This window comes from Lathamus discolor, chromosome 2 (assembly GCF_037157495.1).
Source record: "Lathamus discolor isolate bLatDis1 chromosome 2, bLatDis1.hap1, whole genome shotgun sequence".
NCBI lineage: Eukaryota > Metazoa > Chordata > Aves > Psittaciformes > Psittacidae > Lathamus > Lathamus discolor.
In genome coordinates this window covers 65,345,045-65,372,217 of record NC_088885.1, presented here as the reverse complement: position 1 = coordinate 65,372,217, position 27,173 = coordinate 65,345,045, and the positions used below count along the sequence as shown (strand labels likewise).

The 27,173-nt window shown below is 43.4% G+C and overlaps 1 long non-coding RNA gene across 3 annotated transcripts in view; it reads left to right on the top strand.

The window, feature by feature from the left end:
- Positions 1–1,432: 1,432 nt before the first annotated feature.
- LOC136008257 (uncharacterized) overlaps positions 1,433–27,173 on the top strand; it is a 104,929-nt gene continuing 79,188 nt past the window's right edge. For all 3 annotated transcript variants that reach the window (XR_010610025.1, XR_010610023.1, XR_010610022.1), the window contains exon 1: positions 1,433–1,684. This is a non-coding gene — a long non-coding RNA (uncharacterized LOC136008257). The remainder of the gene's footprint in view (positions 1,685–27,173) is intronic.

Genomic DNA, 27,173 nt, shown 5'->3' with positions numbered 1-27,173 from the left:
GAGGCAGGCCTGATCCCTCTCTGATGTTTGTGGGTGGATACAAGGAATGAAAATGTGGATGACCACCCCTGGCAGGCCAGGAGTTTGGATTTTGTTGATCCTGTATGCCCTGCAGCCCAATGACACCAGTGTGGTACAGGCAGGAGTGACTATCCCCATTCCAGCTGTGCAGGTCTGTCCCTGCAACTCAGCTGACATGCCAGCTCTGGACCTCTAGACATGATGATGGGTGGCCCCCAGAGATGGGCCAGAGCTGTGGTTTTTGGATGGGGAGTATGTAGAATGGGATGGGATCCCTGCGCAGGGACTGCATGAGGGCCCTTGCAGGAAGGGACAATACAAAGTAAGCCTTCTTCCTCGTCCCTGTTCCCACAGAGATTTCATAGGGGATTTGTGCTGTTGACTTCCTTCTCCTAGTGCCCTGGGAGCTTCAGGCCCCTGGGGACTGTGTGTGAGAGCAGAGATCAAAGGAAGGGTATAGGAAACATGGTTTCTCCTATAGGTCCCTGCTGGGAAGCACTCCCAGCAAGGTCTGTTCGGCTCTCTTGTCGGCCCAGAGCATAAGACAGCTTTGATTTCCTCCAGTTTGAGTAGCTCCTGGTGGTTTAGGGTTGACCGTATGGCAAAGGGCAAGTGTCTGGCTTTGCCCATTGTATAGGTGGGCTTTAGTTTTATAGCTCATTGCCAAAGACAGGGGGTTTTGAAACGGTATTTGTTTTGGTTTTGGCATCTGGTATCAGAAATGCAGTGTGGCCAAAACTGCTAATTTTTCCTACAAAGGGGCAAGCCCAAGAAAGCTTTCTAGCAAGCTTGTTTGCTTCTACAGGTTTATATTCTCTGGCTGGAGTAAGTTGAACAAAAAGTAAGGAAGGACCAGAGGCCTCACACAACTCTGGTTGGAGAAAGTGTGCAGTTCCACCTCTGAGGCAGTGTTTCCTAAAATAACAGCCTCGGGAACCTCTGCAATCTGTTTCCCTGTCTCTTACCCTTTTACAAGAACTGAGAAGTCTTTCAGCATTGTGAAGCAAGGCTGCGAAATAGCAACCAGAACAAGGGTGCCTCAGTCTCTCGCTCTCTATCTGGGGACCTATTGGGCTATTATTAGCCGAGGATACCAAATACATTTTGTAAATATTTGAAAAGCCTTGCCAAGCGGTGTTGGGAAGACACATGGTCTTTTATGAGCCCCGCTATCGTTAAACCCAGGCAAAACGCAACGAAAAAAGCCACAGCAGTTCACACTTATCACCCTGGTTTGTTCTTATCTGTGTAAAAAAGCGTGCTCGGGTGCCTCTTGAGTCACAGCTGAAAATCCTGCCCCTAATGCTTGGCAGAAGGGGTTTCTTTACCTGCAGAGATTTGACAACAGGGCTTCCGAGCCCCCGGTCTGCGACGTGCTGGTCTCCTGGCACGCACCTCCAGCGCTGGGGTCTGGGAGCTGGTCTGAGCAGCCAGCCCGCTCCTCCAGTGTAATGCGAGGTGCCTCACTTTTGGGGATTTCCTCGTAGCCTCCTGTCCCATTTCAGCGCGGGAGGAGTGTCCCGCAATCTCGGTTTTCATCGCTAGAGGGAGGAAAACTACACGGAATTATCACCCCCTTCGCTCATCTCCGGTCTACCCCGTCGTCCAACCGCTCCAGGCAGGGCAGCAGATGCTCTTCTAGCACGTTTTGTATGAGGAACAGGTAAAACCGTGGTAGGTGGGCTCTTTCTTTCGATGGTACCAAAGAAGGGTAGGGAGGATGTGTGCATCCTCGCAGGCTGCTGCGAGCAGGGCTCAGGGAAGCTCTGCGTAGCCCTGGGTACCTGCCGAAGGAGGAGGACCATGGGAGCAAAGCAGGCTGCAGACATATCCAGAGCTGTCAGCAAGTTCTGGCCGTACTCCCTGGGGTAATTTCTGTGGGAAGTGAAATTGCAGTGCAGTGGCGAAGAAGTCACATTCCACCCGTGGTAACTAGAAGGGTGGGCGAAGGGCTGAGAGAACTTAACGTACGCCATAAGGTGAAGGTATGTGCTGAACACCATATGGTGTGTCCTTGCACCCTTCTGAGCTGAGGGGGAATATGTGCATATCTCCCCAGAAATATTCTCCTTCAGAAAACTTATCAGCTCTTGTATATTTTCTAGCTTCTGAAGCTGTGATGTGGCTGGTTTAGTGTGGCTGAACAAATCAAACCATTCAAAAAACACAGCTTAAGGGATGACTGTTCTCTATCTAACATGTATATCAAAAAAGCTAATTTAAAACCACCACCAACAAAAAACCAAACCCCAAACCCAACCAAACCCCACAACTTTGAACAAGTGCCATTGTTAGGTGATAGATTCTTGAAGCAGTGCACCATCGACACTTCTTTTTTGTTTGAAAGCATAGCAATTTTGAAACTCATTTAAGAGAAAGATGACAACAGTTTCAACCTAGGAATAGGAACACTGTTGTAAAGTCAGCCTGCTCCCATGGGAAGTACTAGAAGACAACTTTCCTGCTTTCAGAACCTATTTCGTGAAACCTGGTAGCTCTTTATCAGTCTCCTCTACATTTGAGATTATGAGAAGCAGTTAAGGTCAGCTGTCTTCACCAGAGTGGCATCAACTAGCTATGGTGTTTTTAGCTTCATCTGCTAGGGGGACCCTCTGTCTCTCCTACAAGATGTGGAAGGGTGGATGCAGGCATGTCAGAATGAGCTACTGGCTCTGTAAGAAAACCAAGGGTACATCTCTCTTCTAGATTTGGTGATGGCCATGGTCATAGCACTGTGCTGTATAGCACTGCACACAGGGGTGTTGTCATCTCTTGGGAGGTTGTTGACTTTGAGGGATGGCAGTAGACTGGTATTTTTCAAAAAAATAGGTTTAAAATGAAATAAAAAGGTAAGAGAAATAATGTATTGAAACATGCAAATAATAATAATTTCAAAATGAAGTAAAACTGACCAAGAATGAATGTGACCATGGCTGTTACTCAAGCCTGAACAGTGGAAAAACAGAGATGTTAATGGATTAGAAGTGAAAAAGCACATATCTGGGTTTGTGTTTGGCTTTCATATTTATTTATTTAAGTACAGGCTGTTATATATTGTGATAGCAGTAGGAAACAAACAAAAAATGTCCGCATTTCACCCCCCCCAAGCACACTTTATTAATGAAAGGAAACATGAAAGAAGGTGCAGGAGTCTAAGTCTGGAAAAAAAATAAACGTGAGATCCTACCATGCTGAGAGTTTCTTAATATGTGACTAAGAGGTGTCTATGCTTGTAACTGCCTTGGTCCTTATCAGGAGGACAAAAGGATAGGGTAGAGCAATATTGAACATACTCCACCTTTATCTTTTGATACTAAAAGAAATGGGTACATCCACTATGTGCAAAATGTCTTCTGGCAGTGAAAACAACATGGAGGGGCCGAAGTAGCAGCAAATCCCTGTGGCACAGGACATGGGGATGCTACGTTGTGCTTCAGGCTCAGCCTTTCCTGGGGGAAAGCCTCGGCTGGCTGCAGCATTGGACGGGGCCGGCAGTGGTGGGAAGGAGGCAATTTTCTTCATCAAAAGCCTGCCTGAGTGTTGCCGGCGGTTGGGAAGAGAGGATGGGTTCCAGGAGGGGACGAGTGCCTGAGAAGAGGGTGTGCCAAAAAGATCTGTCTGGCACGGAGCAGCTGGCCTCCGCTGCTAATTCAGATTGGCTGGCCCAGGAGGATCCTAATTACAGCACAACTGCTGTCTCCATAATGGCTGCGGCAGGAGCAGCGTGGGCCATAAGGCTCTGAAAAGGACCTGAATGTGGCAGTGGAAGATTATTAGAGTTACTGCGCTCTATCCTGGCTACTGAGTCACACAAAACCTACCAGATGTCAGGGAGGAAGAAATGGGTCATCCTCAATGTAGGCTTGTGCAAATAATGTTATCAACTGCTCATATGAGCAACATGATTGCATAGCGAGGCTGGGTTATGCACTACTGAGGGTGTTCATGGGGAAAGAGTTGGCACCAAGGCGAGTCTGCTTGGACGTTGGGGTCTGATTTGCAAAGCAGCAGCTACTTGTGTGGCTGATGTCTGATGTGAATAATAAAAGCTGTTCAGGCAACTCCTGGTGAAGGACTGTAGCTGTGTCAGATGTTCCCTGTGTACCAGTAATAATGGCCACTCACCCACCCTCACCAGCTGCTGACCGATGAAATCATCCTTGACAAAGCTTGGGCCCAGAAATTATCAAGAAAAGCTGTGATGAGCAATAAGAAAACTATGTTTTAGGATGTGAATGTTATTTTTTTTTTGATTCCTGGTATGTTCCCATGAAGGTCAGCTTCAGATATATTTTGAAATCAAAATGGTAAGCTCAGGGACAAGTATTCATAGACGATGCATTAAAGCAGACGTGATCTTTGTAGTATGGGTGGCTTGCTGGCAATTTGAACTTACTGCTGATGCCTGTTGCATTTAGGATCTAGGGTAGGAGGTGCTCCCACCATTTCATTTGCAAGAAAGAAGCATCACAGATTTTACAATGATCTTTTTGGAAGTGCTCCTTCAGAAAAGAACTTTGAAATGTTAAACTGCCTCTTTGACTTGCAACCCAAGTGTTTCCTGAATAGAAAATATGGTGCTTAGCCCCAGATGTGAATAAGGGAAGTGGGGTACAGGTAAAACGTTATTTCCTGCCTCTTCCCACTTGCTTCCCAGCAGGGGAGAGCTCCACAGCCGCTTCCTTGCAGGCTGCAACTGAAGCACATATTTTTGTCTTGCTCCAGACTTCAATCACATGCAATTGCCTTATGGATAGCCAGGGCAGTAATGGTGATCTTAAACATTACTGGATGACTCACATTTGCTTTATCTAAGTCTGTTCACACTGTTGCAGCTTTTCGTGCTGGTGACGATGTGGCAGAGAAGGACAGAGTGAGAGAGTGAGATAGCTTGGAAGTGGGAGGCCGTGCCAAGGTGATGAGCTATTTTGCATTGGCATCTGATGGTGCTAATCAGTAACGATGTACTTTAGAAGGTGTCTTTGATAACACGCTTTAATAATTTAACCCTCCTCATATTTTTGGATTTATAATTTGTGTGGGGATTACAACCTGAATCTGCTTAGGTGCCTCTGGTTTCTGACACAGCAGCAGCCTTTGAATCGGCGAGCGTCTGCTCTTGCTGCTTAATCTCTGAGGGAGCCAATTTGGGGACAGAAGGAATTTTTACTTTATCTGCTCCAAACACACTTGTATTTTATTCCTTTGTATTGGGAAAACAGGAAAAAAAAAAAAAAGAGAGGAAAAAAAAAAAGGAAAAAAAGTGCTGTGTGTGTGAGCACGTGTGTGTGTGTTTTTATAGTATGGGAGACAGAGACAAAACTGAACAAGTGTGGGAGGGTGAGAACCTTTATTGTGCAACAAACTGATGGCACCAAATATGCTGCATTTGTTGTGAGTTAAAAGGTTTATACAAAGATTTTCTTAGTAGTGTCTAAGATCTTAATAGGGTAATTAATCTTTCTAAGTGTTAGTGCCAGATTATGGGATCAGCTATTACCCCTGGCTACAGAGTACTCCTTTGTGTGTTGCTATGAACAGGACTAAGTGATGAGACTACTCCATTTGCTAAACAAAGATATGGTTGCTGCTAGCTTGTTTATGTTTGAAATGCATTTTCTGGTGCAGTAAGAGAAGGAGGCACCATTTCCTTGGGAATATTGCTGCCCTTTAAAATGAGTCTTATTAAGAGAAGAAGGGGATGAAGCTCTGTAGAATTTGCAGAGCTTTATAGAAAAGTGCATATATATTTTGAGAAATAATGGTAAGTTGCTTGGTTTGACTGTTTTTTTCCAAGCAGGAAAATAGATAGCTGAAGTAATTGTAAGAAAGCAGCTGTAGGAATAGATAAAAAGAGGTCCTTACTTAAAAACTTTTATGTGGAATGCAGAAGCCAAACACTTCAGTTGAGGGATTAAAATCCAAGTTGTACTGCAGCAGGATAGAGTAGGACGTAGAGGGCATGGGAGAATTTTCCTAAGAAATAGGCTTTGCTCAAGCCTGTTTATTCAAAAGGGTGGGTCAAATCAGTATATTTAATAGAGGATTTTTTTTTTCTCCAGTGGCATTGGGGTTGGAGGAGGGGAAGAAAAGGTGGTAATGACCCAAAGGTTGTCACTGTCGAAACAACTGTGTCATTCTGGAGAAACCTCTGCTTGGTCAAATTTTGACATGTCTCATACTGCTGAATGAGCAACCTCTGATCAAGGTCAGTATAAAGTACTCTGTCCACATCACTTAGCCTGGTCTAGTGAAGGCTGTTATGATCTTAAGTAACGATAAAGGAAGACTCTAATTGCAAGCTTTAATATATAGCATAGCCGGCTTGAACCTAGGATTGCTTTTAAGCCATCCCAGAAGCAGTCACCTGCGAGTGACTATTCACGTGTGGGTGGGAGTGTTTCATGTATAATAGTGTCAGTGAGGCTGTCATATGCTGAGATGAGATGCTCTGTGCTGGTGCAAGTTGCTTCCATGTCAGGTTAGACATTCTGCTAGGCACTGGGTGGGAGGGCACTCACATAAGGTACCTGGGGAGAAACATTTGCTACATGGCTGAAGATTTGGTCAATTTTCAGAAAAGGGAGGAAAAGAGTGCTCATGGAGGCTGAAGGAGGAGGAAGTTGCACCTCTTGCCTTGCTGGTACCTTGCATACTGCAAGCCCTCTAAGACAGTTGTTCCTTTTATGAGGGCCGGTACCCATTACAGGGTCAGCTAGGGGATCTGGCACTGCCCGCTCATCACTGTGGCAGCCATAAGACTGCAAGCTTTCTTGCCTTTCTTGCCATATAACGTTTTACAGCTCAGCAACAATGAAAAGGAAAAGCTGCAGAAGCTGGTTCACCTTCTTTTCAGTCTCAGAGGGAAGTTTACATTTATACAAGGCTTGGGGGATTGAGTGAGAATCCTGAAGTTGTGCCAAACCACCAGAATAAAGTCATAATTCTCTAGTTTGGCATCAGGTTGAGGAATGCTCCCCGTGGGCACACGGGGTGCATGTAGGATTGGAAGGGGTGGTCAACAAGGCCTTGCAGATGTTTATTCTGGATGGTGTCTGGCTTGTCCCTAGGCTAAAAGGATGAAGTGCCAGTACTGCTGGACTAGTAGGGCTTGTACAATGCTGAGCAGCCCTTGCAATCTCTGCTTGGCTTCTGTCATGGCAGCTCTTTCTGGCTGGCCATGTGCTGAGGCCCAGTGATGTGTGTGGCACTGGGAATGCCTGCCCTGCCCAGCAGCTTTGGGATAAGGTGCTGCTTAGTGGGTAGGAGGGAGGTCACCAATTCCTCCCTCTGGACTGCATCAGTAAGACTGCCCACAAGGGTAGAAAATAAGGGTGATGCTCATCCCTTGTACCTAGGGGTGGTGATGGCTGAAAATCACTAGGGCTTTCAAACCTGCTACAGTTATCACCATTCCTTTGAGCGACGGGAGTATGCCTCCTAGAACTTAAATGTTTGCCTGTAAACAACAACAAGCTCCTGGTTGTCCCAGCACCTGCAGAGCCCCTTCTCCCACACCTACAACAGGGACTTGCTCTGTGACGCTGCAGAGATGTGGCCTTTTGTAAATGGATGTCCTCATTGGTCAAATCGCATTTATAGCTTTCTGCATTCAGCATTTGGGATTTGTAATTTGCTTTACAAATCTGTTTAATTCTATAGATGATATGCATCATAAGATGCTAAAAACTCTGACAGAAAGTCTTTGAAGATAATTACAGCTACCTTACCACAAAGAAGCTCTGAGGGTTATGAAGAAAAAAAAGAAATAAAAAAAAATCAGTGTTAATGCAGAGTTAAGATGACCTGGTTGTAGCAGAGACCTTTCCAAGTGGAAAATTCAAATCCAGGAAATACAGAATCAAGGTACATGCCAACATTAACTCTGCAACATTAACTCTGCCAACATTAACTCTGCCTCCCTGGAGCTGGTAGTGCTCACTGGGAATTATTTGCAACTACTCCAGCTGCAGTCACTGTATTAGCTGGAGCAGTACTGAATGGTGGGAGGATTAGCTGGAGTTTGGCAGAACTTGGAGGATAACAGGAAAAAAATTTGGGAGGGCGAGATGAAAAGCTGCATGCATGTACCTCTGTGTGTATACGCATGCATAAAGGAAAACGGCACCTATGTTCTGGGGCAGCTCTGGAATTCGACTTCAGCACTGAGATGCAGCAAGGAGACAAATGTCTAGAAATGGAGATTTAATGGCAGCAAGGGATAAGATAATGTTGACTTACAGGTTTAGTGCAGGGTTGTGGGTGCTGCTGTAGGCTACGTAGCTGGGTGTGTGGTAGGTGTGTGCAGGTTCCATTTGGTACAGCACACAGTGCAGCTAGCGTTAGCAAAAAGTGTTGGACACTGTCCCACTGTGGTCACCAGTGGTCATCATCCTTTCCTTGCATCTACAAAGTGTGTTATAAGGGAACTGAGGTCAGGCGACGATTGTACAGCTGAATTTTCTTATTTCCAAAGGATTGCTCATTCAGAGCAGTGCATATTACTGGGCAGCCCAGACTTTCTGATAACAAAGACGTTTGTCAGTGAATTTCCTAGGCTTAACCAATTGTAACAGAATTTTCTTGTTGTTGAAAATAGTGGTGACTTAGGCAGTTGAAGTTAACATACAGGTTTTTACTTGATATATATATCTGAAGAAGAATTAGGATGTCTTATGATTAAGTGGTTTTATTCTTTTATGTGTAACCAAATCAGTTTTGCTACCATGGATTTGAAGTTCTAGTCATGTTTTGAAATGCTTACGGGCTAGCAGAAGAGGAAGAGAATACAAACCTGTGATCTGTCTCTCCCGTCTTCAGTGTTTTCTCAAGAAGTGGCCGTAGCAGCTAGAAGCTTGCAAGAGCAGCCTGATGCATCTCCATTCCCCTGTGTTTCAGGCATGACATAAAAGCCTCACATGCATCTTTGGTCCAGTCCCTTTCCCAGGCTCTTAAAATATTAATACCTCAAATGCTGCATACTGAGCTCCTCTGTGATTGTCTCCTCTGAACCGGGTTTCTGGAGCTGACCCAGCCTGAGTCCTGGCCTTTGTGTTGCTCCAGCATATGTTGAAGAGCTAGGGTTCCAGTCTCAGCACATATCCACTATCCTGCTGGAGTTCAAGCTTGGAGCAAGATAGGGGTACATGCAGATGGGTGCAAGACATGTTATACACATTTCTGGCAGGCAAGAAGAGTCTGGACTGTCCTGAGTGCCCTAGAATTCATGATGCCTTTGCTTAGAGGCTGTAGTGGGCAGCCTTTAGGCAGGTGAGGGTTGGAGTGAGGTTCTGATGGCGATGCTAGCACAGCCCTCTTCAATGGGTAGGGTTGCAGCTGGGATATTTAAGCTTCAGGCTGTGTGTCTCGCAGAGGTATCTTGTGTCCTTTTCTTAAAAGCCCCTGACTTTGGGTGTCAAACAGACCCTTCTGAGGCATGGCAAATTCACAGGTAGCTTGAGTCAGCAGAGATTTCAGACCCATTTGGAGACTCAACCTTTCAACGGGAAAGGCTTCTCAGCCTGTGTAAGAGCCAAGCTGGATCTCCACTGCAACAGATACACGCAAACAGCAACTCTTACCCTTGGTTTTTGGCATACCCGAATATTAGGGAAATGTTGCAATGAAGCCCTAATGTTGTTTCAAGAAGTAGCTAAAAAAAAGCCCCTGGGAGAGAAGTGACTTATTAACAAGTCATGGGACTTTGGAATGCCTCAGGCAACATTTTCAAACTGTTGCTCTCTAAATCAGTCTCTATAATTATACCACTACCCAAACAGAAAAGAACAAAGTGGGAAATTCATCTACTGTAATATCATAGGTCTACGCTTTGGAGCAGAACAAAAATGGGTTATTGAAACATAATAGTAAAATAGGTGTGACTGCAGAATAGCAGGTCAAAGCAAACCCTCAGATGAGTAATTAGTTCTTACTATCCTACTTGTTCTATTTCATAGTTAGGTATTTAATTGCACAGTCTTCCTTTCCTCCTGTCCTAACATGCACCACAAGGCAATTTTTTTCTTTGAGCCTTGGAAACCGTAAGACTTGGGTGCTTTATTGGAGCTGCTCTCCTAAAAATAAAACTTTGAAAGGTTTGAGCAGTGGTAGGACCAGACTTTGTAATTACAGCTCTGTCTGGAGGATATAAGATGGATGAAGATGCCCTTGTGCGGGGTGCTGTTCGCTATGTGTTAAGGCAGGAACTTAAAAGCAGCAGGGCACTGAAGAAAACCATTATCTCCTCTGCAACTTGCAGCCCTTGATCGAAGCTAATCCCATCCTTTGAAATGGGTTGGGTGCAGGTTGCAGCAGGGTGCTGCCTTGACATGGTCCCTATCTGGGGATGAGAGACCAACCTTTTTGAGAGGCTGTATGCTGGCTAAACATAGTGAATGCTGTCCCTACGTTATTAGCTTGGAAAAATAAGACCCAAGCGTTTACTTAAAAAAAATTCCCCAACCCATTCCCTGCCCATTTAGGTGCTTACAATGTTCCTGTCATTTTAGTCTTCAGACGCCTACTATTCCAGCGACTCAGCTGATAGCACTGTGAAAAGTAAATCTCTCTCAAGCATTTTCCTCCCTCTGGCTAATAGCTAATCTAATAATAGTTTGACTCCTACCACCACAATAGCTCTCTTTATAAGATGTGTAGTTGGAGGAGGCTGAAGATTTCATCTCCTCCATGGTGATCCGGAACTCCCTGAAAGTACTGTAATGGTACTGAATCAGAGCCCTTTACTACTTATTTATCAACCTATAGACCTTTGCAGGCTTAAGTTTCTCAGGCTTAAAAAAAATCCAGCAAAACCAAGAAACAACCCTCCCCAGCAATGCACACCCCTCTCAGTTTTCGTTTGTATTTTCCCTTTTGTGTTAATATTTTCCTTGTAAGTGTTTCTGAACGAGATATTTTTATTTATTTATTTAGTGCTTTTACATCAGCCCTAAATGATCTTCCTATTAGTACAGGAAGCTGGCAGCAGCTAGTCTGCAGCCTTTGGATAGCCAGCTAATTAAGGGAAAAGCAGGTGTGGATGCATCTATTGAGTCTATAAATAAGTGCCAAAAATTTAAGTTATTGGTGTGTGAGTGTTAGCAGGTAGAGCACTGATTTTTTTATTTTCAGTGGAGAGAAAAAGAAGGGCTAGAGGAAATGTTTGGGTTTTTTTTTTTTCCCCATGATTTAAAAGCTTTTCAGAAATACGTCTGTTCTAAAAAAAAAAAAAAAAATAATAAAAGAGTAATTGTCTTGGATTGATTCGGAGAAAACTCCAGGAACCCCTTGTCTCAGTATGAGGTTAGTCTTGAAGACAAATAAAGGTAGTACAGGGGCTCCTACTTTCATTGACCTGAGCTGGGTGAGGAACTGGATGGTCTGCAAAGAAATTATTCATATTCTCAGGCTGAGGCTCAGAACCATAACTCACAAGTGACTACAGATGTTAGTGCTTATTGTTCCTTTGTGGTTCTGTTTATAAATAAACTTAGCCCGCCTTCCATCAAATGCTCGAAATGTTATAATCTGCAAAAAGCCTCTTCCCTCAGTGCTAAAGAAAAACACGATCTATTGAACAACGTATTATGCAAGGGAGTTTGTGTCTAAGAATACATTCTTTCCTTGCACTGATTTCTCCTCCTCCCCAGTTTCTGTACTGGCTTCCTTTCTTTGTGCTGGATTTAGTAATTTATTCAAACACTTCTAACCAGGGGGTGTTTTCACCAGTGTGCAGTGGCAAGAGACCACAAAAGCATTTCACAACACATACAAAATACATTAAAACACTTCTGGGGTAGTATAACATGTGATAGGATAATGTTGGAATAAAAACATGTAGAACAGCTACGTACTTACTTGACTGGTTTCATTAATTTTGATCTGACTGATATAAAAGTCTTCTTCATGGATACGTGTTAATCATTTATGGGCTGTGTATAAATTTAAATGCAAGCAATAAATGAGTGCTTACACTAAAGCTTGCATGTGTCAAGCTGGGAAAGGCATGGTGAGATGAAAACCCAAGCATTCAAAACATATGCATTGTTTACATTTTAAAACTCTGGGAGCATCTGACCAAGCTAACACGTGTTGATCTGAGTAGTGAAGGAGGGGACTTGTGGTCTTAAAGCTTTTGGGAGGCACTGCTAGTTTTAGGGACTTTTAGTTTGTGAATGTGCATTCTGAAATGAGAATGGGACTTTCGCCTTTCCGTTTCTTTTGTCCCCCTTAGAGATGGGAAGGGGAAATTTTTTACAGGTTATATTATTATAAGATAAGGCACCTCTTAGTGCCGAGCCTGATTCTCAGGGCACTCAACCATGATGTGGCCATGCAGATGAGGCCTCTTCTCTTCCTGCCAAGTGACAGGATGCTCTGGCTTGGAAAAGGGAATGTTTATAACTTGTCTTTTGCCCCTGGTTCATCTTTGTACAGATAATAAGATATTCACCAGTGCAGGGACTGGTTAACCAGCCTTCCCAGCTAAGTGTAGTCTTTCTTTCTCCGACTCTTAATGAACCCATAGATATTCATTGAGAAGTAGAACAACCCTAATAGGAGACACTCAAAGAAAAACTTTACCTCTGGATACCCTGCAGCCTACTTGATGGTTAGAACTTTCTTCTGATGGTTAGAGACCGTGGCTTAATATCTTTGAATCAGATGGAAGGAAGAAAAAAGCTTTTTTTTGCCTCTAGGGTGAATAGTCTGGCCACCTGACCATTGCAGACAAGGAGAATGGTTTCCTTTTGCAGACTATGTTCCTTACTTATGTTCTTTCATTACAAGTACCTTAAATACAAAATTTTTCAAACTGGAGCCGAAGAAAAGGATTGGCTTGCACTTGTTCACTAGGCAAAGTAAATCTAATTTTTAAAAGCTGTTTTAGATCAAGCTAAATATTTCCTTTTCTTATACCACCGCAACAATATTTCTTTGGTTCAAGAGGAACAAGGAATTTATTATTGACATCATTTTATTGAGGTGTTTTTTAAAGCACTCAGACGCTACATGCTTTCTTATTTAATCCTCAGGAACATTATGTTTTGACATATAAAAAAAACACAAAAAAAAAAACAAAACCAAACAACCCAAACCTGTCACCAGAATAAAAAAAAAATAAAAAATGATAATAATAAAGACTTGAAGATAGGTGGGTAAGCATTTGCTGAGAGTACTGACAGAATCCATCCTGCTGATGTAAAGCTGGCTGTGAAATGGATGCTAAAAATAAACCTCAGCTCTAAATGTCAGTTCTGACAGACCTGGGTCGTCTTCTCTGTGTAACATAATTTGCCACAATCTGTGGGCTGATGTTGCAGTAAATGAAGTTGCTGATACTTATTGTTAATGAGTCACTGAATAAATACATCTGTATAAATTAGCCCACAATTTGCCTGTTGCAAAAATAAACAGTTTTGATTTCTTGTGTGAACAGCATGGCAAGCATTGTACACATGTAGTTTTGCTAAATACTGAAGATGTTAACCTGTGAGAAGAAATGCTCGTGAACAGCAGTGTGTGGTGGGATGGAGAGGTTCAGCCCTTGCACTGCATCCTGCTAGGTGGGAATGGGGCTGTGCAAGGCAGCGTGTGGGGTGGGGTGGGTTTCAGTCTGTGGATCATCAAGAGATCCAGGTCTTTAGATCTATCATCCTGTTTTAGACTGAGTGTCCTCTGTGCCAGCCTGAACAAGAACAGCAATACATCATGTACCCAACAGCAGTGTTCAAGACGATATTTATGTTTTGGTAGCACGGGGACTCAGGCCTCGTGGCACTAGATGCTGTGTAAGACCAAAGTAGGAAATGTTCCACTCTCTGAGTATTTTACAGTTCAAATCTGAAAAGATGTAATAACACTTGGAAATAAGACAATGAAATCAGCAATAAGGACTTGGGTTTATATAGGCCAGATACTTTCACAGTCACAGTAGATGACTCCTGTGCTTCTCTTCTGTATTTTTAATCTCCAAGTATGGTAGTCCAAGTGCTTAGCAAGTCACTGAGTCTGAAAAAGACTCTGCTAACTATTTTTTGCAGTGAAAGCACCTCCATTCCTCTATAACCACTTTAGCTGAAGATACATGGAAACAGAAACGAGTTCAATTCTCAGTCCTTGTGAGCTGGGCATTGTAGCTAGCTGTGGAGCCATGCCTCAATACAGGGCATAAACATAAGCATAATCGTATCATGTCAGTCTGCCTGAAATGGCTGTCTGTCTTAGGCACTGAATCATTTTTAAGGGTTGCAAGGAGTTGCCTGTCTGCTGGCACTAGGCATGTGACTGTATTGAAATGTCTCCTTCAATATCTAGAGGCTGTGATGTGTCACACTGATACATGTTTTTACCTTAACACTCACTCAACAGCAGCTCTCTGATGTGACAGTGCTTTTCTAATGCATAGATATCCAAGGAGATGGATGCCTGTGTAATGTTACTTCTGTTTGCCTCGCTGGTCTGATAAAATGAGTATCCTTGCACAAAGTCATTATGAGAGTGGCTTATGATGGCATGCAGGAATACAAAATTCAGTGCTTATTCCACCCAAGGTATGTGTATCCCACGGACGTCCTGTTGCAGATGTTATTCTGGAGGTGACTGACTGTATGTAGCATGCATAAAAGGATAAGTTGCTTGTTGTGTTTGATCACAAGCAGTGGGGTCCACAAGGGCTAGGTTGAACATGAGGGAAGGGGTACTCAGGGTTTGTCTGAGGTTGGAGCGTGAGCAAGGAATACTGTCAGCACAATAAACCTAAAGAATACTTAGCTCTGTGCAGAATCGTTTTGGTGTCTTTGTTGGGTTGGAGATACCTCCAGAAGCACCTCGTCCATTTTTCTGTCTCGTCAATACTATCCCATATGGGTGGCACCTGCTAGGCAAACAGATGTGAGGTTTTTATGCAGCCAACTTTTGCTTCTCTGGCCATTGGCATGGTCCTTGTTCATTGGCACACAGTGCTGTGGTTCCTTATCCACTTTGCAGCTCACATGCAGGTGATCAACCTGATTTGGAATTTGCTGGCTGGCTGCCAGCCCAGGGAGCACATAAGCCCTCCTAGAGGGTGCTTGCTTGTCAGGATCTATCAATGACAGAGGACCAGCAATACATACAAGTATTAATTCTATGTGTGCATGGATCTTGCGTGCTGTGGGAGGAGAAAGTCAAAAGATGCACGGAAAGCACAGAATGAATTAATGAACCAACTATGCAGTGGCAAGCCATAATCTCACTAGGAGAAAACAGGAAGAGGAGGGTTATTCAATCTTGTCTTTTAAAATAAAGATATGCTTCTCCTAACAGCTATTTAATGATGAAACAATAACTACCAAGGTGTTTATTGTACACATGTGGATACACATGTATGCACATCTGCGTACACATGACCCAAGTCAATTTGATTCTGCAGAGTGGTATGCAAGCTTGTATTGTGGCTGGGGGATTTGTAAACTCTTTTGTCTTGCCCAAGAAGTATTTGCAGGGGTTATCTTTTGCCCAGCAAGGTTAATGTCTCTAGGCTCCTGCCCTGGTCAAGGGGAAGAGAGGAGCTTCCCCTAGATGCAGTCTAGAGCAAAAGAAGTAGACTTTTTTTCTGGCAATTTCCTCATGCAAGGGCTTTTCTCTCAACAGTGAGGGCCAAGACTGCTGTGAGCTTCCATGAATGCCCTTCATAGGGAAATGTGAACTACAAGAGGCAGCTGGGGGGTTTTGTGTCTTCTTTTCTTCTTCTTTTTCAGAGAAGTGTATTTAAAGTTAAGCTTCTAAACTACTTCAATGTTGAAAACAGACGCCTGGCTTTTAGCAAGAGTGAAGGGCTCCCAGGTCTCCCTGCAGCTGCCAGCAGTAGGACCTGGAGGGGCTGCCCTGTTTGATGCAGGATGATCCTGGGGCTTGGAGCTGCGCTGCGCTTGCTTTGCCCTTGATCCACTCTAAACTTTGGCTCTGTTTCACAGCTCTTCATGGAAATGACTCCCTGTTCTGGGAGGGGCTCGGTCTCTTTCTCAAATGATAATGCAATCCAGACATGAATTGGCAGAAATGTCATGAGACTTCTTATTCTTGTGTATTTCCAGTGTGAATGTGCTCAAAATATCCTGAGAAAGGCAGCCTTGGCATTTTTTCTGATGCACTGACATTGACCTGGTAGTTTATTGTGGTTTCTTCCCCAAAAGACAGTTATACAGGAAAGAAACGGAAGGATCTCTTTCCCATCCCTAGCTTATTTTCCAGCCATACTAATGTTAAAATCTGTTATTTTTCCACACTGTATTTTAAAAATTGCCTCTCCATCAAAATACTTAGTTGAATAATGCTAATGTTGACTTAAAACCTATCTACTACTGAGTCATGTGTAATATGCACTTCAGGAGGCTTAGTGCAACAGGTCGGAGAGGACAAGCAAGTGTGATAGAGTCCTCTGAGCACAAATTCAGAGGAGTACTTTCCTCTCTTAATGTATGGACAGTTTAGGATCATTTATGTCCTTCAGTGTTGGCATCTAAATTTACTATAGAGTTGAGCAGAGTGAATAGCTGCCGCAGTTGCATTTGTGCCTTAAGACAACAGGATCTCTCTTTCTCTGCCTTCCTGTTTACTCGAGCCACAGATAGGGATTCTTGGTGTATCCTGAATGGTGGAGTGAGAGAAGGTATTTCACAGGCTTTTTCCGATTTTGTTCCTATATGCGAAGGAGACTACTGATGTGGCACAAGAAAAGCCACTGAGGAAAAGACTCTGAGAATAGGCTGGGGTCAAGTACCATGTTTTCTGAATCCTCTAAGAGCTGGGCAACATGAGTACCTGACTTAGTGAGAGTACTGTTGTGGCTGTACAGTGATAGGGACCTTAACAGATCTTGGCCCTCACCTTGTGTAGTGTGCCCATTTTAGGGGGAGGGAAAGGCTAATCTTAACCTCTTTGCCTAATATAGACAAGCTTTCCCAAGAAAGAGATCCCCTTTTGTGAAAACAAGCCAGGAGATTCAGGAAAGAAGATACTATTTCTCCACGTGCCTTTCCAACATAGTGATGAATAGGTGCAACAAGGTAGGTACGAGCAGTTTAGCTGAAGTCTCACAGGAGAGCCTTAGTGGAACTAAGAACAACCTTTGCTCTCAGCCCCACAGTGCTGACCTCCCTTTAGGCTCCTTGTTTTGACCCCTGGACCAGAATGGCAGCATTTCACACCACATACATGCATAATTTTCCAGAAGATATAAGTTATGAGGCACTGGAGGGCTAGATCTGATGCTTTTTTTCGGACAGGTTGTTATTGGGCAGGCACATTTACTGGCTATGTCCTCTGCTCTTGGCCTGGATCCTTGCTACCAGGGCCAGGCACCTCTGTGGTTTGTAGATGTTGGTCCTCAGCACCTGACTGCCCTTAGCACCAGGGCAAATGGGATCATAGGTGCTGCTTAGAGAAGTGCTTGGGGGAAAGCCTTCTTCCAGTTTCTACCTTTCCCAAACAATTTTTAATGGCAGTAGCACATGTCTCATCATGGAGGAAAGTGGGGGGTAGAAGCAGGTGATTTATCATACTATTTTTTTGCGGCTGAGTTGAGCTAATAGCTGAGCTCTGATAGTTCATATATGCCTGATATAAAGTCAAATGTGTCTCTCAGTCAAGCACATCACCTTATTTTTTAAATAAGTTCAGCTTAGATGCATTGGTAATATCTGGCAATAGTTCTTCACAGAGTCGAACTGCTGCATGCTTGTTAGAAAGGCAGAAAACACAGTCAGTACCAGTATCAGTAAAATATTGTAGCATGGCAGGTACATTGCAAATCAATATTACAGAAAAGTTTAAAATAGAGTGTGTAGAAATATTTACAGACCATGGAGATTCAGAAATATTGCTGGCATGGTTGGGGAAATCGATACATGAGGGTAATTATGAAATGCTGCTGCCTTCTGAGGCAAAAAATATAGGTCCCCGTCCTACCTTAATAGCAGTTAATGTGGACCTCTACAAAATTTTACTGAAACCAATGGAAAGTTCAAGGAGATTCTGTTCTTCAAGTGTGTTATCTAACCGGGTGTAGTTCTATAGCCAGCTATAGAAATAGGTCCCTTACTTCTAACTATTTTAAGGAAAAAAAGTAAAAAATCCTGGAGAGAAGGAAAACTTTAGAGATCATAAATGATTGGAACAAGAAATGTTTAAAATACAGAAAATGTAAGATATAAATTCTAAAAACAGTTCACCAAGTGTTCATCTAGTGCCAGGTTTGGTTCTGGAAACATAGGGTTCAAAATGATGCATGTACGTAATTTAAGATTTCTTTTTTCTTTGAATTTGTGTAGGTGTGATTTAGTTTTCCTTGCTCTAAAGCAGATGTAAAGGAGGATAATGCTTCTGACGGTGCTTCAAATAGCACATAGTTGCTGAGTGAATTTATTTTTTTTCCCTTATCTTAATTACTGAGGTAACATATGAGTTAACATGTGGCCTGTCTAACATGTTGGTAAGACCCTATTTAACTCTTCAGAAGGAGAAGGCCCATCATCCCTGCAGTAAACTTACAGGGTGGAGCTGGAGGCAGGATGGCATTGGCTGCTTTGGTTGCTAAAACCCTGGTGGTCTGTGGCTGCCACGTGGTTAGGTGCAGCCTGCAGAGGTCAGGATCCATGGAGCCATCCCTGGTCCCACAGCCACACAAGAACATAACAAAGAGCAGATTTGTGCCTCTTCCATTGGTCTGAATTTTCTGGAGAAGGGAGCAGATGGCCTTGACATCTCCACTGACCTAAGCAAAGGTGGGTTTTAGCCAGTATACATCAGAATGTAACATTTATTGAGAAAATAAGCTTGAGCTCAATGAGGGCTTCCTGGCATCTCCATGGCAGAGAGCTGTTGTGATGAAGCCATGCTATTAAGCCAATAGGGAAATCACGTATCAATTTCTTCAGTTACTACTGACCCCACAAAGGTGCTGGGGGAATGCAATGGTGATGTGTGTGCTGTGGGCCTATGACATGAGGCAAAAGGAGAGGTCTCTGGGTGCTTACTTGAGAGGCAGTGTCAACCCATGGTTGCAGGATGCTCGGAGAAACTTCTCCCAGAAGAGTTGCGACTCTGGCACTTGATCCATCTGACAGCCCAGCAGAGGCTGTAGTGAGGTCACCTACCAGGTAGTGCTCTGACACTGCCCAGTCAAAATGGCACTGCCAGCCTGATCCAGATGGTGCCTCAGAAGAACAATTTGAGAGGAAATCATCTCCAGAGAGTGGAAAAGCCCAAACTGTAAGGTGAACAGGCTTAGAGCAGAGGGGTGTGTGCTGCAGGCATGTGTTGCACCAGGTCTCATTAGATGTTAGTTGAATGAAGAGAAGTTACAGCAGAACCTGTGGGTTTGCAAGCAGCCAAGGAGAAACAGCCAAAAAATCTGGAGGCAGCAGAAGCTGAGCTTCTGCTAGCACCAGAGACCGGTCAACCCAGCCCAAGCATATTGTTACTGTTTTATTAAAATGGTTGATTTGGAGTATGTTGTGTTTGCAATTCAGCATCATGCCTCGGAGCCTTGATTTCAAGCCTTTATTTATATGCTTAATTGTTGCTATGGAAATTCAATATTTAAAGAGGTAATTATTGCTGATCTTGTTGCATGTGTCCATTTCTGATGTCCAGCTGTTAGCTCTTTAGCTCCAGTCTAGCAGATTAATTACTACTATTGATTACTTTGAGCTTCTCTCTTCACACCTGCAGTCTGTGTAATTAGTCGGTGGCCTCCTCTGAAAATTAGGAGCAGTTTCATTTTGGCACCTTGCCATTTCTCAGCCATGTGCATTACACTGATGAACAAAAGCAAATCTATTTTAAATAGAGATATCTGGGCAATGAACTCTTTGTATTTTTGAACTATCTGTGGGTAACAGATTATGCTATATTAGCAAATACTGCACCCCATTGGAGGACCGCTGATAGTAAAAGAAGCCCCAACAAAATTCCAAAACCCTGGTATTTGTTCTGACTGCCCACCAGTCAGCAAACGCTGCCCTGACTTTTTGAAATTTATTGTCCATAGTGAGTTTTGCACTAGATGGGACCCAACCATCTGAGCGCAATCACGTCTGCGCTCAATCTGCTTTCCTGAGGTGGAGTTGTCCTTTCTCTGTTGTGTATGAGTTTTCCTCCTGTTCTTACTGGATGCTACAAGGGCACTGGATGCTACCATGCATCAGAGGAACGTTAAGTAGGAGCATAGGAAGGTATGTCTGTTCCCAGGAGACCCTCATGCATCCTCTCCCTTTCCAAGCACTGTGCTTGTCTCTGGCCGTCGACTGTTTCCCAGTGGCCACCTTCTTGGAAAGGTAAGTCTGTGCTGAATTTTCCTTCCTTTGTATATCACAGCGGCAAAGACTGAGGGTCTGAAGGCTTTATTTTAAGAAATGTAATACACTTCTTTTGTCACTGGGGTCATGTTTTCCTACTCTCAAGAAAGAAACCTTTTCTTTATGTAATCTGGGTTGCTAAGCACAGGTCATGCTAACACTGTGTGATTTCAGCATAAACAGTGCACTAGGAGAGAGAGAGAGCAAGGGATGAACTCTATTCTTGTCTTCTCTGGGCGAGCATCTGGTCTAGATTTATAGCAGATCAAGGACAGTCCAAACACACAATATGGGTGGCCTGTGAACTGAAGTGTGCTGAAATTCAGTTTTCAGGAACTAACTTTCATATTAATGCTGCATGACTGGATGCTCTCCACTTATCAGCAGTTTAACGTGCCGTGGTTCGGGGTGGTGAGTCTCCAGAGCCAAGGCAGCAATGAAAGCACTCTCTGCTTCATGGGTCAAACACTAGCCCCAAAGTTGTTGTGAAGTTCAGGGGAAGAGAAGGGGATTCATCTGCTTTCTGGTTGGGTAAAGTAGTTGCTTTAGACTATTTGGTACAGCACCGGCCTCCAGACCAGAAGGTCCCCAGCTGGAATCTCATCACCGCCACTGTTTCTAGATTAAATTCTAAATTGTGTACTGTCATTTGGAGGCCTTCTGTGCAGGGTCTCACCGAGTCACCAGTTATTAGGAATGCCTCCTATTATCGCAGCCCTAAAAGCTATTTGAACAGAAGCCTAATGTGACTGTGATTTCCAAGGACCATTTGCTGTTATTGCAGCTCTGCTTTTCTGTGAGTGAGAGAAACAAACCAAAGTTGCTTTCAGATCACATGAAAGGGAAGGACAGGGAAGCAGAGGAGCTGGAGTGACATTCAAGCTGCCAACAAATGTAAATTCACCAAAAGCAAACACTCTTTTTTACCTAGCAGGATCGTTTCTATTGCAAGAAAACACAGGTTAATTTTCTTCAAGCAGATAAGTTTCTAGGATTTTGTAATTCTTCTTGTTTATCAAAGCAGCTGTAAAAGGTAGCTGCTGAAGAAGTACACAGAGCCTATTCACTGTCCTACCTCATGGGCCAGAGGGACCTTCTCTGTAGAAGAAGAGGACATAGCAGAAAGGCAAATGTCTGCTCTGAGGGAGAGGAAGGCAGTAACTTGTATGCACAGAATGAGAAACTACAAACATAAATATTGTTCTGAAGGCACACAGATGCATGTGAGAAGTCAATATAATGTTGGAGAGTTTAGAGTCTGAATAAGATAGCTTGTGGGCTGGATTTCAGAGTAGTCCCAATTCTACTTTACTGCTGACTCTTTATGAGACTTCTTAGCCCTAAGTTCCCTCCTTAAAATGAAGGTGGAATTTTGCCTGAAGAAAGGCTGATTTAAGGTAATAGGAAAATAGGTCTTTCATAAAGAGTTTTAGAAGTTCTCTTGTATCTGCAGCTAGACATGCTGTGAACAGCTTGCTCCTGTTTAGGAGGACTGATGTGAAATGGCATCCATCCATTACAGCTAGTGGTGCTAGGTTCAATGCTGGCTGAATATATGGACAAATATTTGTATTAGCCCTGGGTAATACAGTTGTATACACAATTCGGCCCTGGCTCTCCCTTATCTAGCCTAGTGCTGGGGTGTTTGGCAAGGATGAGGGGCTACATCAGAGGGTCTATTTAGAGCATGAGGTGCCAGACATCTTTGTATCAGATGGTCTGCAGCCAGCCATGCTTGCAGAAGGACAGACGGCTGGCAAGGGAGAAGACAACTGAAAGCTGGGACCATTAAAGGAAGGCAGTGGTGCTAACATCTATTTGTCTTCCCTGTTCCCAGCTGGATATATCCCATTTAAGATGCTGCTGTACTGTCTTTAGCAAACAGATTAGTAAATTGTGAAGGGAGTACAGCTAGCTGAGGAGTAATGAATAGGTGACTAGGCAGAAGAGTGAGAAAACATGTTTATGCATGCACATTATGTGTCCAATGCTCACAGTGCTTCAGCATGGCGTAGGCTGAAACAAGGGGATACATTCAGGATCGGTTTGCTGCACTTGGAAATCTCTGAAACTGAGGGCTGAAGTTTCAAAGACTTCAAAATGTCAGAAGACCCACCTACTGCAGCAGAGGTCACAGCTTCTTGTGAGCCTGAGGGCCAAAAAATCCACTCCTACCATGGTTTGTCCCCTAGGATCTAAAAGCAGCAACTGGTCCAGTTCTGTTGAGAATTACCAAGCCAGGCTGGAAAAACTCAGGCCTGCATGTTCCAGTGGAGCCAGCTGACCACCAGCTGTCTTTATTATGTTTTAAACTACCTACAGGCATTGCTTTTACTGAACTGAAGTTGAACCTGGGACAACTTGCTTGTACCCACACAAGGAGCTAGATCTCATGGCTTGGGGGTGCAGGCAAAGTGGTTGCCCCTATACTGATGATGTGGCAGACCCTCCACTTATGGTCTGTCCATGGTCAAAGCCAATGTGCTGAGTGAAAGTGGTGACAAATTGGAAGACTTCTGGGGCAATTGCTTTCTTCCTGGAGACACATAAGGCTACTAGTAACACCCCACAGGGGTTGCTGGTAAATGAAGAGGTGCTCTATCTGCAGGCTCTGACTAAAGCTATGATTGAAGGTAGTATCTCCCTCATCCTGAAGTTCTTAAAATAAGTTTGCTCAGCAAACCGTTCAAAGTCAACTGCTGGCATTATCAAGAGTTTCTGAGTGGCCCATTCAGGAGGATTTGAACCTGGGCGCTTTTGGAGATTGCTGCGTGTATCACTGCTGTCTGTATCTTTAGGTGTGTAAACAGTCTGATGTGTTGCTGTGTTTAGAGTGTTTTAAATGTTCACAGAGTAGAACAGCTTATCACCCTTTCTGAGAGGTCTCATCATTCAGTTTCTCATCATTGCTGCAGCTTCTTTTTTCTTTTTACTGGATTGTGAGGTACTGCCTCCTGCCACCATACACTTAAATGGCTCTCAGCTAGCTGATTGAGACTGAAGTCCTCCGAAATGAAAGTAGTAAACAGGAATAAGAGCATGAGGCATTTACGCAGTGACAAAAGTGAGATGCCCACAGCTGGCAAGTTGTGTGTCACAGGTTTGTAGATTTGAAATGCTATTTATTTCTTGACTATTTATCTCAGTGTACTGACTTTGTTCATGTGCCAGGTGTTGTATTTGGCCTTTGGCATCAGCCCATGCAACCATCAGTGACTTCATCTGAAGCTGTGCTGAAGTGCTGCACTGCATTGTCTTTTCCTTCCCCAAGACTTAAGTTGTTTGAGCTGCTACGTACTTGGTTCTTCTCCCACCTAATGACATGCGGTAGCTGCGCTTTGTCTTTTGGCAGCTTGGAGTTTCCATTTAGCCAGGTACAGCTGGGAGCTGCTTTTGAGCCCTGGTAGGTTTTTCATCAGTCCCGTAAAAATTTGTTGCCATTTCTACAGGATGCATCTGGAAGTGCAGAGTGCTCAGGGTAGCTTTCAAGCTCTGATCTGCATTTGAGGTGCTTTCTATGTCGTGCTTTTCTGTGACATCAGCCCAGGAAAAACCTACCAACCCACTGCCTACAGGAGCGGGCTGAAGGAGCTGGTGGCATGCTTTCCATTGGACTGCTCCTGCTGCACTCCATCTGCCTTGCTTAGCTGGAGCGTTTATTGTCGAAAGCCCTCCTGACAGGAAACATTCTGTCTGTAATGAAGTATATCCACAGAGATTAATACGGTATTTGTTACCAAAATATCTCCCAAAACCACAGTACTGACTTCTGTGTCATAATTGTCCCGCATCTGTTTCCAGCCTCGGAATATTACCTCTTAGGTATAGGGGCCGATATAACCAAACTGTCTCTCGGTATCCATTGCTTACTAATGTGGCTTCTGCACTGTTCATGAACTGAGGAAATAACATGGTGCTATAAGGATCCTAGGAAACTCGGGACAATCTGGGTTTATGCATATGACGGGATGTCTTCAGGAGGCATTTGAAACCCTTGTATTAGCCTCTTGATATAAAATCCTTTTCTTGAGAGCATTTATTTTATGGCTCACACTTGTTCTTCTGTGAATGTAAATATGTGTACATGTGTATGCATGTGTTTGTGCATGACATATGTGAGAGACTTTTGCTCCTAAATAGAGAAAACATGGGTTGTCCTGTATTTTCATGAGCCTGTGCACCCGACCCACAGCATCAGCTCTCACCCTAATGAGTTGAAGCTACATTAGCAAAATCCCAGGCAGATAAATTGACTTTAAACCTTGGTTTGATGATCCTACTAAGACATTCAATTAATTCTGTTTTGCTACAAGCTAATTTACGACTTTGTGTTTATTCCAAAAAAATGTTGAATGTACAAATCAGTAGGAGACAAGGTAATGAATTATTCTACCTTCCTTCACGCTCTTGTCTTCACACTTCAGTACTATAAGAATGGAAGAAGAAATATGAAAGAAATGTCTTTTGATGTATGAAATGTGGGTATTTTCTCATACTGAGCTGTATCTAACTGGTGTAAACACATAATCAAGCCCTCTAGGAGATGCTAATTAGTGCAGTAAATGTTAGTTTATTAATTGCCATTACGTTTCTCTTTGTTTCACCAGTGAATGTCTCTTTTCAGGAGAACAGATTTGATATGGTGTGTCTGTAGAATTTGTTTGTGTTCATGGCAAATGAAGACAAGTAGCCTAGCAAAGCTGTGATGAATTAACAGCAGTCCGTGCGATCAACATTTCTGTAACGAAGTCCACAAAGTACATGGGCTTCTGTATGATCTGAGAAGAAAAACAACACAAAGCAAAAAGCCCCAGAGGATTTGATAACAATTTTCTGCTCCATCTCTCTACTTGGTGTGTTTTTAATGAGCCTTCCAAAAGCACAGGTAGTAAAACTTTCCCTTTTTGATGTGGCAGAATACCCTGCCAAGACATACTTCAGGAGAGGCACTTCAAAGGCAAACAGCCAGCAAATACAATTACATTAGGTGAGACTGCTGGGTATAATTGAGTTCCTCCCATCCTTGGAAAGTGATAGAAGACAGTCCCTTAACAATTCCCTCTTTCTGATCCTCCATCTTGTTATTATAAATCAGTACTTACCCTGTGAGGTTCACATTTGTAAACTATACCATTATCACATGCTACATCACCTGTGTCAGGTACTGTGAGCCAAGATTATGCCTACTGGTAAAAAATAAGGGATCAAGTGAGCAGTCCCCCAGTAGGCAACAGTAGTGTGGACTGTGGGGAGGGAAGAAGAAGCATCTAGCCTGAAAGCCATCCCTTCCCTTCTGTGCAGGGAGATGCCAGTGCTTCTAGGAAGCAGCAAAGCAGACTCTGTGCTGAAACAGCTTGGTGTCCCAGGAAGGTGTGAAGTAACTTTGCTGGGGATGGATCATGGCTTGACCAAGCTCTCAGGACCCAGTTTTAGATTTGGTATGGAGAGAAAGCCTTTCCATGTTCTTAGCCACTTTGTGGAGCCAAAGCATAGGATGAGGGTTTTTTCCCTTCTGTGTGGAACGTGAGCTCTTGAGCTTTCATGGACTTTGGTTAGAACACAACAAAACCTAGGTAACTCTTCATATTCCTTCCCCTGTAGAATCAGCTCTACAAAGCCTTACAGTATGAAACAGTGAATATCTTTTGCCCAGATATTTGAAAATGCTTTTTCATTGTTTTCTTCAACTATTTGCCTAGGTAAATTTTACTAGGCCATTGAAAAACTTGGGCTAGAATGCTGATTTGTTCCGTGTCCTTGAGAGCAAGGTTACTTTGCAATCTAGTAGCTTGCTTGAGTCCCTAATCTTGTTCAGGATAGCTTCTAGTTTACATTCTTATACAAACAATGACAATCCCATGTCAGAAACTTCTAACTTGGACTTCTCTGGATGTCTGTTCCAGAGGCAGGATCCTTCTTGCTTCTTTCCACTAAGGCACATGTCTTGCCTCTGTGCTTCATTTACTGCAGACGTCAAAGGCAGGCATGGCTCTCTTCTGGGACTCTGCATGGCAACAGTGGGTGTTGCTGCTGCAGGTCTTGAATAACATTAAGTCATTGATTTATTTTCTGGTGATAAATAATCATAAGTAGCATATAAATATGTAGTGCTGCTCTAATTGGAGCACTGAATTAGAAAGTTCTGTCCAAATGTTTGCATGATGAGTGGAAAAAAAGAATATTAAAGCATATTTTATTTTCCAGATTGGGAAGATTTTTTACAAAAATAAAAAGTAAATGTTGTGCTCATTGTATTGTTTCAGCACGGCTTAAACAAAATTCCACCTTTTTAGTAAGGGCGCTTTTTTTTCTGGACTCTGGTAGCTAGCTTAGCAATGGACCTAGCTCAGAAATTTGCTAGAAATCTGGAGGCAGAAACTGGCTTGTCCTCTGAGACACGCTCCATATATGCAGAATCTATCTGAATAAATGAGCCCCTTACTTAACTAGGAACGTACTGTATATTCCATCTGCAAACTGAATGATTGCTCCATTTCAAGCCTCCTGACTCCCATGGAGCCATCTGGTACATGCTAGTTTGTACGAATAGGTGAGGATTCCTGCTAACACAACAGCCTTCAACTAGGCAGAGTGCTGATATTTAGCACTCTGTTACACATCTGCGCACAAAGCTGTAACAAAAACCCCAACGCTTTCCTTGTTTAATATTTAAATTAACCTTCCTTTTTCTCCTGGAAAGCCAGTCGGGACAGGAGCAATTAATGCAATTACATCAGAAAATGGGTTGAGCTATTAATACACCCAACTAAGTAGAGATTTCATGTTATTTGGTGTTGTGAATTTTTTTCACCC